The following is an 11,387-nucleotide window of genomic DNA, read 5'->3' as shown; positions in this document are numbered from 1 at the left end:
GGTTGCCCTTGACTTTACACTCTGCATTATGGAGTGCTGGGGGGTGAGTTTAGGGAACATGGTGAGGGCATGTGGTTCATCGTGGGCTGTAGTGGGGCTCTGTGTTCCTGTACTAGGCACCCCACAAGCTATTTGCTGTGTCATCAGCTGCAACATCTCCTGGGTCTTCAGTTCACAGTCCTCTCTCCTTTCTTCCTGATCAGCCCACCTCTCCTCCAGTGTGGTTCTCCTCCACACATTGAAGTGTGTCCTCTCCGTGCAGGTAGCTTCTCTGTGCTCCATGAACATATCTTCCTGCATTCATTTTTTTTTTTTCCTGTGCATCTGTGCCAGTCTAACAGCTGGGGAGGGCAAAGGCAAATGGTGGTCAAACAGCCCACTCTTGGACACACTGCAACAAAACACAAGAAGGCCAGATATTAAGGAGATAAATTTACTGTAAATAAGTTTAACACAGAAAGGAATCTCATGGATGAACCTCTGTGAAAGACAATGGAGATACACCACGTACTACACAGAGATCTTAAGGCACCTGCTTGCAATGATTTGCTTCCAGCCAGGACAAGCCGCAGCTTTGGGATCGTGCTTTCAAGCTTGTGCTTGTAAAAGCAGTTTGCGTAGCTGTCCATGCTGGAATCAGATTTGGTATCCGGGAGAGAGCTGAGGGCTGTGGCATTGGAGGTCACGGTTTGTGCCTGGCTTTCTTGGTCACTGTCTGGTCTCTCCCACACTCACTTGGCTGGGACAGTGAAAGTTTTCCTTCCCCCAGCAGCCTGGGGAGAGTACTGGGGGTGGTCCAAGCATAGTGAAGCAGCTTGTGCTTTCCTACAGTAGTTTAATGCTCCTTCCCCAGCTTCTTTTAGGATGCAAAAAGAGAGTAGTTTCCTTAAACTAAAAAATGTTGAGGAACATATGCTGAGTGAATGTGGGCTCAAGGCTGCACTGCTCTCTGATGCCATGATACCAGATTACTTACTGGTGGCTTGGCATGGAAAGGCGTCCTATTGAGGAGGTCAGAATAAGTCAGGCATTCCCCAAAGCCTCATGAGAAAAATTAGACTACGTGTCTGAAGAGCTTTATGGAGATATGCAAGGAGGATCAGTTTCCGTCCCCAGACACATTAACAAGTTGTGCTGGTGGGCCCCAGGCTGTAGGTACAGTGGCTGCCTCAGATCACATCCAATTTCCTTCTCACTTACAGTCTGATTGAAAATGAGAACTCACCAGAGGTGCCCTCCCTGCCACCAGAGCCTGTCTGCAAAATATCCTGGGAGGAGGGCATGAGATCGAGCATTACAAGAAGTTCCTTACTGTCAGCAAGATTAGCTGCTCCATTCACTTGCTGACCACTGTCAGCTTTGTCCTTTTCCACTATGTCCTCCCTTCTGTTGCCAGAGGCTACCTGAGGAATTCAGAAGTTGTATTGCTCCCTAGAATTCCATGCAACTGCTCATAGAAGCAGCATGTTTGTGGCGATGACCCAGAATGTCTATTTGCTTCCTTTGTTTTTTGGTATACCTGCCTAAGTCCCTTTATTGTCACATGGTGCTGCTAGGCTTATCCTTTTTGCTCCATGCCAGGTGAGCTAGCAGAGAGAGGGATAGCTCAGTGGTTTGAGCATTGGCCTGGTAAACCCAGCGTTGTTAGTTCAGCCCTTAAGGGGGCTTTTTTGGGATCTGGGGCATATAGGTTAAAAAAGGGATAGTGCTTAGCCCTACCAAAAGGGCAGGGGATTGGATTCAACCTCCCAAAGTCCCTTCCAGCTCTGTGAGAGGTGTGTATCTTGGCACAGATGTTTGCATTTCTTTTGCTGCTTCATAGTTTTCCCAGTAAAGATAAATTTCCACTTCCCTTCTCCCCTGCCCCAGCAATGAGGTCCTGGATCTCCTGCAAGTTCCGTGCTGGAACTTGTTTCTGTGGCCATGGGAATTCCTGGCCAGATGTGCTGCTTAGATGTGCTACCTGCTCTGCTCAGCACGCTGGCCAAACAGGAAATGAAATTCCAATTTTCCCCAGGCTGCTTCATGCACACCTGGAAAGCAGTGGAGCTGAAAGTGGTAGCCAGAATGGTCACATTGGGGCATTGAGGGACATCTCCAGTAGGCCAAGAAATGTTGAATTTCACAACACTGTAATACCCTAAGGTAAACCATGAAAGGTTGAATTTGGTGTTACTTGTGAAAAAGCAGGAGTACAAAAACTGACCATAGGAAACCTTAAACTTGACAGGATGGACCTTGTAGGGGGACATCTTAGAAATTTGACCTGTTACCAAAATTTAACCTAATCTAGTACAGACCAAGCCTGAGATTGTGCAGCATTACACACTCATCTCGGTGGGGCAGCTGTGTGGAGGCAATAAACTGAGCTTTTTACTGGTATGTAACTTCTCTACTACACTGATTGTCTGTGCTCTGAGCCTAACATTTTCAAAATTGTCTTTTGATATCATGTGGCTCAATTTTTGTGTGCTCAATTTCTGTAGCTGATGAACACCGAGAACATCCACGGAGGTCAATTAGAGTTGAAAGAGCTTGGTAGTTCTTAAATTCAGAACCAGTGTGTTCCAAGTTGGAGCTCTAAAAATGAAGCCACCTGAAATCAGTGGATGCTTCTGATCGTAAGTTTGTAATTAGGCAGTTGTGTTCAAGATACAAACTACACTATCTTCCTCCCTATAATTTAACAATATCTGGCTTGTTCTCTTGAATATAAATTTTCTGGTTTACAGCTTCTGTGTGGTTTAAAAAAATTGCTTTGATGGTTCATTTAGTTAAAACAAGTACTGATCATGACCTGTTGGCAGAAAAAAGTTTGATTTTTTGCTTGAAACTAAATATTTAAACACTTTGCAATAGAAACTGGGTTAAAGATTTTACTCTGTTCAATCTGGAAAGCCCTCTGCTGGAGAACCATTGTATAACTGAGGCTATTTAAATGAATGCCAGTAATAGCTGTGTTCATGTTTCTCTGTTTGCCAAGTAGCTATTTGGAGTGAAATTTACTTCTGTGGGCAGGGCTGCCAAGATCTACGCTCAATTTAAGACCTATTATAATAATACAATAGAAAATTGAAACAATATTTTTGTTCAGTTAATCTATTTATGAAATCAAAATGCTTGACAAATCAACCAAGAGATTGTATCTTATACAAATATTTAGTAAAAAGGATTTTACCTGTGCAAGAGTCAGCATCACCACCTGCTTTCCCACACTGCTATTATAAATAGAAGATATCTCTTGACATGAAGAACCAAGGCTTGAGCTAATTATTCTTGAACCAGGTGTCTGTGCCCTTTTGGGAAATGACAAAATATTTTTATCAAAGTACTTCTAAACATTGCATTTCTAGTCCAGATAGAGCTCATCTGATAGCTGTCTATACATACAGAAAGGTTCCTTTTGTTTGGATTTTCTTTTTATAGTGATACACTTTTGCTTTGAAATTTTCAGCACGAATTAATGATTCTTATGTCTTTGCCTCTGAATTCAGCCTGAAATAAACATTCATAGTTTGAGGGTGGGGTGGGGGACAAACTAAAATCACAGTAACAGTTGTGTATGAGAGATTGTAACCTCTTGGAGCAGGGAGGGACTGAATCCATTTTGTTTTCTTTATGGAACTGAGGACGCTTTGAGTGCCATATAAATGATAATTGTATGAAAGAACTGGTAGTGTTTGTGGGAAGCCCCCGTCTGAGTCATCCAGCATTTAGTCATCTGGTATCTAAATATGAAATGTATTTAAATAATCCAGCTACAGTAACTGTCATTTCTGCCCACCGTCATATATTTGGATCACACATTACTAATGCTGGGTTCCTTTTGAACCTTTTCATTTGTGTCACTTGAATGATATTTAAATACAATTGGTAGCTAATTTGTCCAAATATCTGTCACATGGATGTTCAAGGTACAGCTTAGCTTTATGCCAAAAATGTGAGCTTTCTCTGTGGGTTAATTGAGGTTCAGTGGCATGTATTGGGCATTTTATATGTTCTGTAAGAGTATGGAAATGAATTTGTGCAAGGTACTTAAAAACCACTCATTATTAGTAAAAACAAGTGCTCTTTTGTGTTCTGTGAAAAGGCACTATTCAATTTATGTTGTTTTCAGAAATAAGAATGTGTTACAGAAATGGAAGAGTTGCACCTGCTCTCTAAATGAGCTTTCATGTGCTGGAATCAAAGTAACTGTACAGTACTGCAGAGGGCAGTAAAAGTGCATGTTTAATTACAGGCACACAAAAGAAATCTCAGGGTTGCTTTACATTTGTTGTAAAGGCCAGGAATCTAATTATACTTACTGATTCTGACCTTAGGAGTAACCTATAGTCCCAATAAAATCCCTTCATGTCTGTCATCTTTCACTGTTCCTTTCCCTTTCCAGTTTCACTTGATGTTAAGCCCATTATTACATGGAATGTGGGATAATAGTAACTTCACAGCTAGAAAGAAAGAGGTCTGCAAAAAAGATCTTTCTGACTACTAATAGCCTAGCCTGCACGCACTGTCCTACCGCTACATAGTGGAAAAATATAAAATGCTTATTTAAATTGCTTTACAGAAGACATTTGTTGTTCTTTATGCAAAGGTTAGATGGAATTTACCTTGTCTGAAAATAATTCAGTTTAGTGTTCAGGACCCACTGATAGTCTTTCAGAACCTTCACTGACAACAGGATGGCAAATAATATCGAAAATATATTGTGATGCATCCTCACTCAGAACTCCATGTTCAGTTCTGGGTACACTGGCTTGAAAGGGTAAGGCAGAGGGTTCAAAGATGAGCAGTAAGAGTGATTAGGCATGTGGAAAACTACCATATGAAAAGATTTGAGACTAGTTGCTTTTGAGAAGAGATTTATCAGTGGGGTCATTTTAAAAGTATACAAAATAATGACTCTGCCCAGGTCCTTCCTCCACTCCACCCCTTTCCCCAAAGACCCACCCATCTCCTGCCTCTTCCCTCCTTATTTGTCCCTCCCCTGAGCATACTTTATCTTCACTGCCCTCAAGCCTCCCTCTTCCCAGCACCTCCTGCCTGGCACTGAGCATGATGGCTGAACCATGATGGGTGAGAAGTACTGGGAGGGAGATAGAGGGAGCGCTGCTGGTTGGAGGGGGAGAAGCTGATGAGAACACCCACAGGCAACATAAACAGGGAGGCTGTGTCTACACTTGCATTCCTCTTTCAAAAGAGGTATGCAAATGAGGCAAAATTTGCATATATGACACCTCATTTGCATATTCTTATTTCAAAATAGCTTCTTTTGAAAGAAGAAAACCAGTGTAGACACTGCTCTTTTGAAAGTAAACCCCATCTTTGAAAGAATCCTTCCATTTTTTATGAGAAGAAGGATACTTTCGAAGATGGGGTTTACTTTCAAAAGAGCAGTGGGTACACTGGTTTTCTTCTTTCAAAAGAAGCTATTTTGAAATAATATGCAAACGAGGCACAAATTTGCATATCTGACACCTCATTTGCATTTTTGATTCACCTCATTTGCATAGCTCTTTCAAAAGAGGAATGCAAATGTAGACGCAGCCGGAGTCTGTCAGTATCTGCAGAGGGGTGGCATTCATGCTGTGTGACCATAACTCCTCCCCTCTCTCTGTAAGGTGACTTTGCCCCAACCCACTTCCTTCTTACTGCCCATGGCTGGAGGATGAGCTCTCTCTGGTGTTAACCTTGCATTTTGTTAATAGTTCAGTGGTTTTTCTAGATGTATATTGTTAGTAGTACCTGAGTACTAGTTAGATCAGTGCTAGTTGCATTTAGCGAAGTATTCCATTCTAATGCCCTCATTGGGATTTAAACATTGTCCAGTGTGTGAGGGAGCGAGCCCTAACAAACAGTCGCCACCCACAGTTCTTGCTGTGCTTGGATGAGATTATATTACAGAGTAGAGTCCGAGCTGTAGATCATGCACAAGACAGGTCCAGGTGGTTATGGGCCTTCCCGTGAACCGGCATCTGCTTGAACAGGCTGTGTAGCCTACATCAGCACCAAAGCCCTGGTTGAAGGAGGAAGAAGAGCAATGCTTGGTAGCTGTGCAGCCGGTCCTACTCTGCAGTAGAAAATGCTAGGTGGCCTGTTGGACAACGTGAAATGTTTTTCAGTGTGGTCATTGGCCTCCACAGTTCAGCTGGTGAAGATACCAGCTGATATTGGTCTCAGCCAATCGGGGAAGATCAATGCTTTCCTATGCCATAGTGCTGAGATTCTTGAAAGGAATCCTTCACCTCCCTCTGGCAATTTGGGAATCGGTTCCCTTGTGGGACCTTAGCACAATCTTCTTGGCTCTCCTGGGATCTCCATTTGAGCCTCTGGCTTCCTGCCCCTTTTCTTTCTCACAGCCAAAAACCGACATTCCTAATAGCTATCATCTTTGTCAGGATCAAATCGGTTCAGACTTCACCTCATCTGTTTCGTAGGCAGACCATATGATGGGACAGGCAGGCTCCTCACAGATGATCTCGAAGTGGGTAATTTCCTATATCACAACTGCATCTGAAACGGCTTCAACTGGGCCCCCTCTCTGGGTGTGAGCTCATTCTATGAGAGCACAAGTAGCCTTGAAGGTGTTCCTAAGTGATTTCTCAGTATGGGAAATTTTCAGGGCTGCCACTCAGTCGTTGAAACTATTTCCAAACTATTATGCCACTCCCGCGGCATCCACAGAAAATGCAAATGTTGGGAGCACGGTCTTTGTTTCAATAGTCTTCAAGCTCCACCCCAGAGCTACTGCTTGTGAGTCACTGAAGTGAGACACAGCTGCCGCTGCTCAAAGAAGAAACAGTTACTAGATACTAGGAACAACAGTCTCACTGTCAGAGTAGCAACAATTTAAAATAGGACTTCAAAAGAGGTAATGGACTCCTCAACACCAGTGTTCCCTGTAAGTCCGTTGCCTGGGCAGCTTCCCAGGAGAGATTCAGTTGCTGCCCAGCTGAGTGGCAGAGCACCTACAGCTGCCCAGAGCCAGCAACTTGTGTTTCTACTGGTGATGCACATACCCACATGCTTGGTGCACATAACAAAACTTATTCCACCCATGGAGTAAGTTCCACCCTTAGAATGCTGCCCATCACTGGAGGTTTTTACACAGAAGAGACAACCAGCTATCAGCAGTTGTTTAGGTATTCTTGGTTCTGCGGCTGTGTGAGGGGCTGTACTTGATGACCTCCCTAGGACTCTTCCAGCCCTATGATTCTGTCCTAAAGGAAAAGAGCTCATCATGGTTACTAAATAGAAAGGACATTTCTATGACTAGAAATATCATCCAGGGATCTAGAAGTAATGAAGTTCTTCTTAAAGTAAGTTGAGTGAGGAAATAGAAACCATCCTGCTTCAAGTCAAAAATTACCCTCTAATTAATGGGGACCAAGAAAAAAGCTTTCATTGTCAGTAGTTTATCCGCCACTGCCCACTGCAGGGTTTTCTGCATCTACCATTGAAGCAGCTGGTGGCAGTCACTGTCTGAGACAAGATGCTGTAATAACTGGGATCTAATGTGCTATGCCAGTTCCTACATTCAACTTCCATTGTCCAAAGGCATCCATCATAGAAATGCCCCCTTTTGTCAGCCACTTTAAAAACCCACCATTTTAATTGGAGAACAACATTAAGAGCCCCATGTTTAAAAGGTCTCTACATCTGTATATTGCAAGTAATTTTCACGTACTCCAATAATTTCTGTGTTTTTATCCTTTTCTCATAGAATCATACAATACTAGAACTGGAAGGGACCTTGAGAGGTCATCAAGTCCAGTCCCCGGCACTCACAGCAGGACCAAGCACCATGTAGATCATCCCTGACAGATGTCTATCTAATCTGCTGTTAAATATCTCCAACAATGGAGATTCCACAACCTCCCTAGGCAATTTATCCCAGTGCTTAACCGGCCAGACAGGATTTTTTTTTTTCCGCTAATGTCTAACCTAAACCTTCCTTGCTGCAGTTTAAACCCATTGCTTCTTGTCCCACCCTCAGAGGTTAAGGAGAATAATTTTCCTCCCTACTCCTTGTTAACAACCTTTTAGGAACCTGAAAGCAGTTTTCAGCTTGTAGTTTCTTTGGGAAGGGTTGGGGATGAAGACCAGAGTGGGGTGGTGATTGGGCTATGTATTATTTTCTGAGCCTCAGCTATGTGACACTAAGTAACATTAACGGGCAGGACTTAGTCATCTGAGTATGTAATAGACATGAACTTGAACAGTTGAATCTGGATGAGAACCACGTGTTGTGATAATTACGTAGGGTGGTGCAGTTTAATTCATCATGGAGATAAGAACCAGGTGTGATTCTGGATCTAAACTCCTCTGAAATGTGATGAGTGATGGGGCCTGGGCTTTTGCTTTGAGTCCACTTCCAATAGATTTTAAACTACTTTGGAAGATTATATTTTGTTTTGGGTTTGTTTTGCTTCCTTAGATTTGCAATGTCAGATTCCTTGTCAGTATTTTGGGTTGCAAAACTCCTCCCCTTTACTATGCTAGGTGAACTAGTCCCATAGTATCAAAACAAAAAGCAGTCAAGTAGCACTTTAAAGACTAGCAAAATAATTTATTAGGTGAGCTTTCGTGGGACAGACCCACTTCTTCAGACCATAGCCATACCAGAATAGAGTCAATATTTAAGGCACAGAGAACCAAAAACAGTAATCAAGGAGGACAAATCAGAAAAAAATGATCAAGGTGAGCAAATCAGAGAGTGGAGGGGTGGGAGGAAGGTCAAGAATGAAGTGAGTCTGTGCTCACGAAAGCTCATGCTCAAAACTTTTCTGTTAGTCTACAAGGTGCCACAGGACCCTTCGTTGCTGTTACAGATCCAGACTAACACGGCTACCCCTCCGATACTAATCCCATAGTGTTTCTGCAGACACAGGACACAACTGTCATCCTTCTAAAGCAACTCAGCTCAAATTCAAAAATAATGGTGTGTTGACAAAACTTGACCATGAAGCTCTTTTTTTCCTTAATGGTTCTAAGAACATCCTCAAGTGAACTAGAATAAACTTTGTTTTCTTTTAAAACAGAGAGAGTTTTGAGTGCAGAGCACAGTGATGATGTTCTAGCAGACTCTTTTGTGTGTGTGCCCTTTTTAACGAACATATCTGATTCGTCAAACTCGTGTGCCAATAAAAAGCACAGTTCTAATGAAATAGACATAAGCGTTTCCATCATAGATGATTGCCAGGCCTATTAATTTCTTGCTTTCTCATAAGAAAATAATGGAAATGTGAAAAATGGCAGGAAAAATGTGTTTTCTCAGAGTAATAATCACTCCATGGATTAAATGAGACACTATAGTTTTATTACGGGAAATTAAAGTAGAGATGGATGAATGGCTTTCAAAATTTTGCAAACCTCCTAAAAATTAGGCTGCCATAAATGGGTAACTTCCATAGCATGAGCCAAACCATAGAATCATAGGGTTGGATGAGACCTCAGGAGGTTATTGAGCCCAACCCTTCCTCCTCCATCCCACTGAAAGCAGGACCAATCCCAGCTAAATCCTCTCAGACAGGTCTTTGTCAAGCCAGGATTTAAACACCTCTGGGGAAAGAGAATCTACCACCTCTCCATGTAGCCCATTCCAGAGCATAACCACTCTCTCACTGAAATAGCTTTTTCCTAGTCCTCCCCTACTGCAACTTGAGACCATTGCTCCTTGTTCTGTCATCTGTCACCATTGAGAACAGCCTCTCTCCATCCTCTTTGGAACCCCCTTTCAGGTAGTTGAAAGCTGCTGTGAAATCCCCCATCGCTCTTTTGTAGACTAAATAAGCCCACATCCCTCAGCCTCTTCTCATAAGTCAAGAGCTCCAGCCCCCTAATCATTTTTGTTGCCCTCCACTGGACTCTCTCCAGTGCATCCACATCCTTTCTGTACAAGGCGGGGCGGGGGAGGGGGACTAGAATTGGATGCAGTATTCCACATACAGCTTCACCATTGCCAAATAAAGTGGAATGATCACTTTCCTACATCTGCTGGCAATGCTGCTCTTAATGCAGTCCAGTATGCTGTTAGCCATTTTGGCTACAAGGGCACACTGTTGGCTCATATCCAGCTTCTCATCCACTGTAATCCCCAGTCCCTTTTCTGCAGAACTGCTGCTTAGGCAGTTGGTTCCCAGCCTGAAGTAATGCTTGGGATCCCTCCATCCTAAGTGCAGGATTCTGCACTTGTCCTTGTTGAACCTCATCAGATTTCTTTTGGCCCAATCCTCCAATTTGTCTGGGTCTCCCTGTATCCTGTTCCTCCCCCCCCCGCAGCATATCAACCTCTCCCCCTCATTTGGTGTCACCCGCAAATTTGCTGAGGGTTCAATCCATCACCTCATCCAGGTCATTAATAAAAATGTTGACTAAAACCTACCCCGGAGCTGACCCTTGGGATACTCTGCTTGATAACGGCTGATAATCAGACATAGAGTCATTGATCACTACCCATTGAGTCTTTTGATCTAGCCAGCTTTCTATCTACCTTACAGTTCATTTATCCAAGCCATACTTGTTTAACTTGCTGGTGGCAAGGACACTGTGGGAGACCATATCAAAAGCTTTGCTAAAGTCAAGGTATAAATCAGCTGGTGGAAATTGGGGTAGCTTCAGGGAAGTGAATTTTCAAAGGTAAGCCTGAGGGCTCACATGGATTTTAGATAGTGCCTTGTGCTGGAGTTCTGCATAGGAATGAACTTCAACCTGAAGATGGTACAGTACCTAAAACTCTGCAGCTTTGTATATTATTACTAGTTAGGCCATGTAACCCCCCATCTCCACTGGTTTTCTGAGATGCCATCATGGACTAGCTTGAGAGTAGAGAGTCTTGCTTTTTTAGCTTAGGTCTCTGAAGTCTGCTGCATTCATAAAGAAAGCAAATTACATGGTGCAAAGATGTGTTTTATGAAGGAGCAACCATAAAGTCTGAAGAAATATCCACTTCCCCTGACTGCTGGGACAGGGGTGCCTGGTTTTCTGCTGAGCACAGTGTATCCTCTCTAGACTGTGTGGTCTGCAGGCAGCTTGCAGCAAGACAGCTCCCAGCATTTTTTTAAACTGAGAATAGTACTTTACCCTCAATCTTTTTATTGCCGAGAGCTGCACTTTGCACGAGGATGTAGATAAGAGAGGGACAATCCCTTTAAGAGCTCAACTAGCTAACTCAGGAAATGCCTGTTGCGCACCAGGCAAAAATACACTAGCAACTGCTGGGGAAATGACAACTGCATGGCCTGATTGCTTGTCAGATCAATGAGGCTTTTCTCTCCTTTGGCTAAGAATTTATCCGCGGAGGTTGATGAGTTGAGAAATAAAGATTCCAGACCTAATAGTCATGCCCAGCAATATCTCTTTATGAAAAAATAGTTCTTTGCTTGTTG

At 43.0% G+C, this 11,387-nt stretch overlaps 1 long non-coding RNA gene across 1 annotated transcript in view; it reads right to left on the bottom strand.

Annotated features, from left to right (window-relative positions):
- Positions 1 to 3,182: 3,182 nt before the first annotated feature.
- LOC142012096 (uncharacterized) overlaps positions 3,183 to 11,387 on the bottom strand; it is a 56,940-nt gene continuing 48,735 nt past the window's right edge. Inside the window, exon 3 of the long non-coding RNA XR_012645260.1 lies at positions 3,183 to 3,296. This is a non-coding gene — a long non-coding RNA (uncharacterized LOC142012096). The remainder of the gene's footprint in view (positions 3,297 to 11,387) is intronic.

Source organism: Carettochelys insculpta, chromosome 4 (assembly GCF_033958435.1).
Source record: "Carettochelys insculpta isolate YL-2023 chromosome 4, ASM3395843v1, whole genome shotgun sequence".
Taxonomy (NCBI): domain Eukaryota; kingdom Metazoa; phylum Chordata; order Testudines; family Carettochelyidae; genus Carettochelys; species Carettochelys insculpta.
This window is presented reverse-complemented; position numbering and strand designations above follow the sequence as displayed.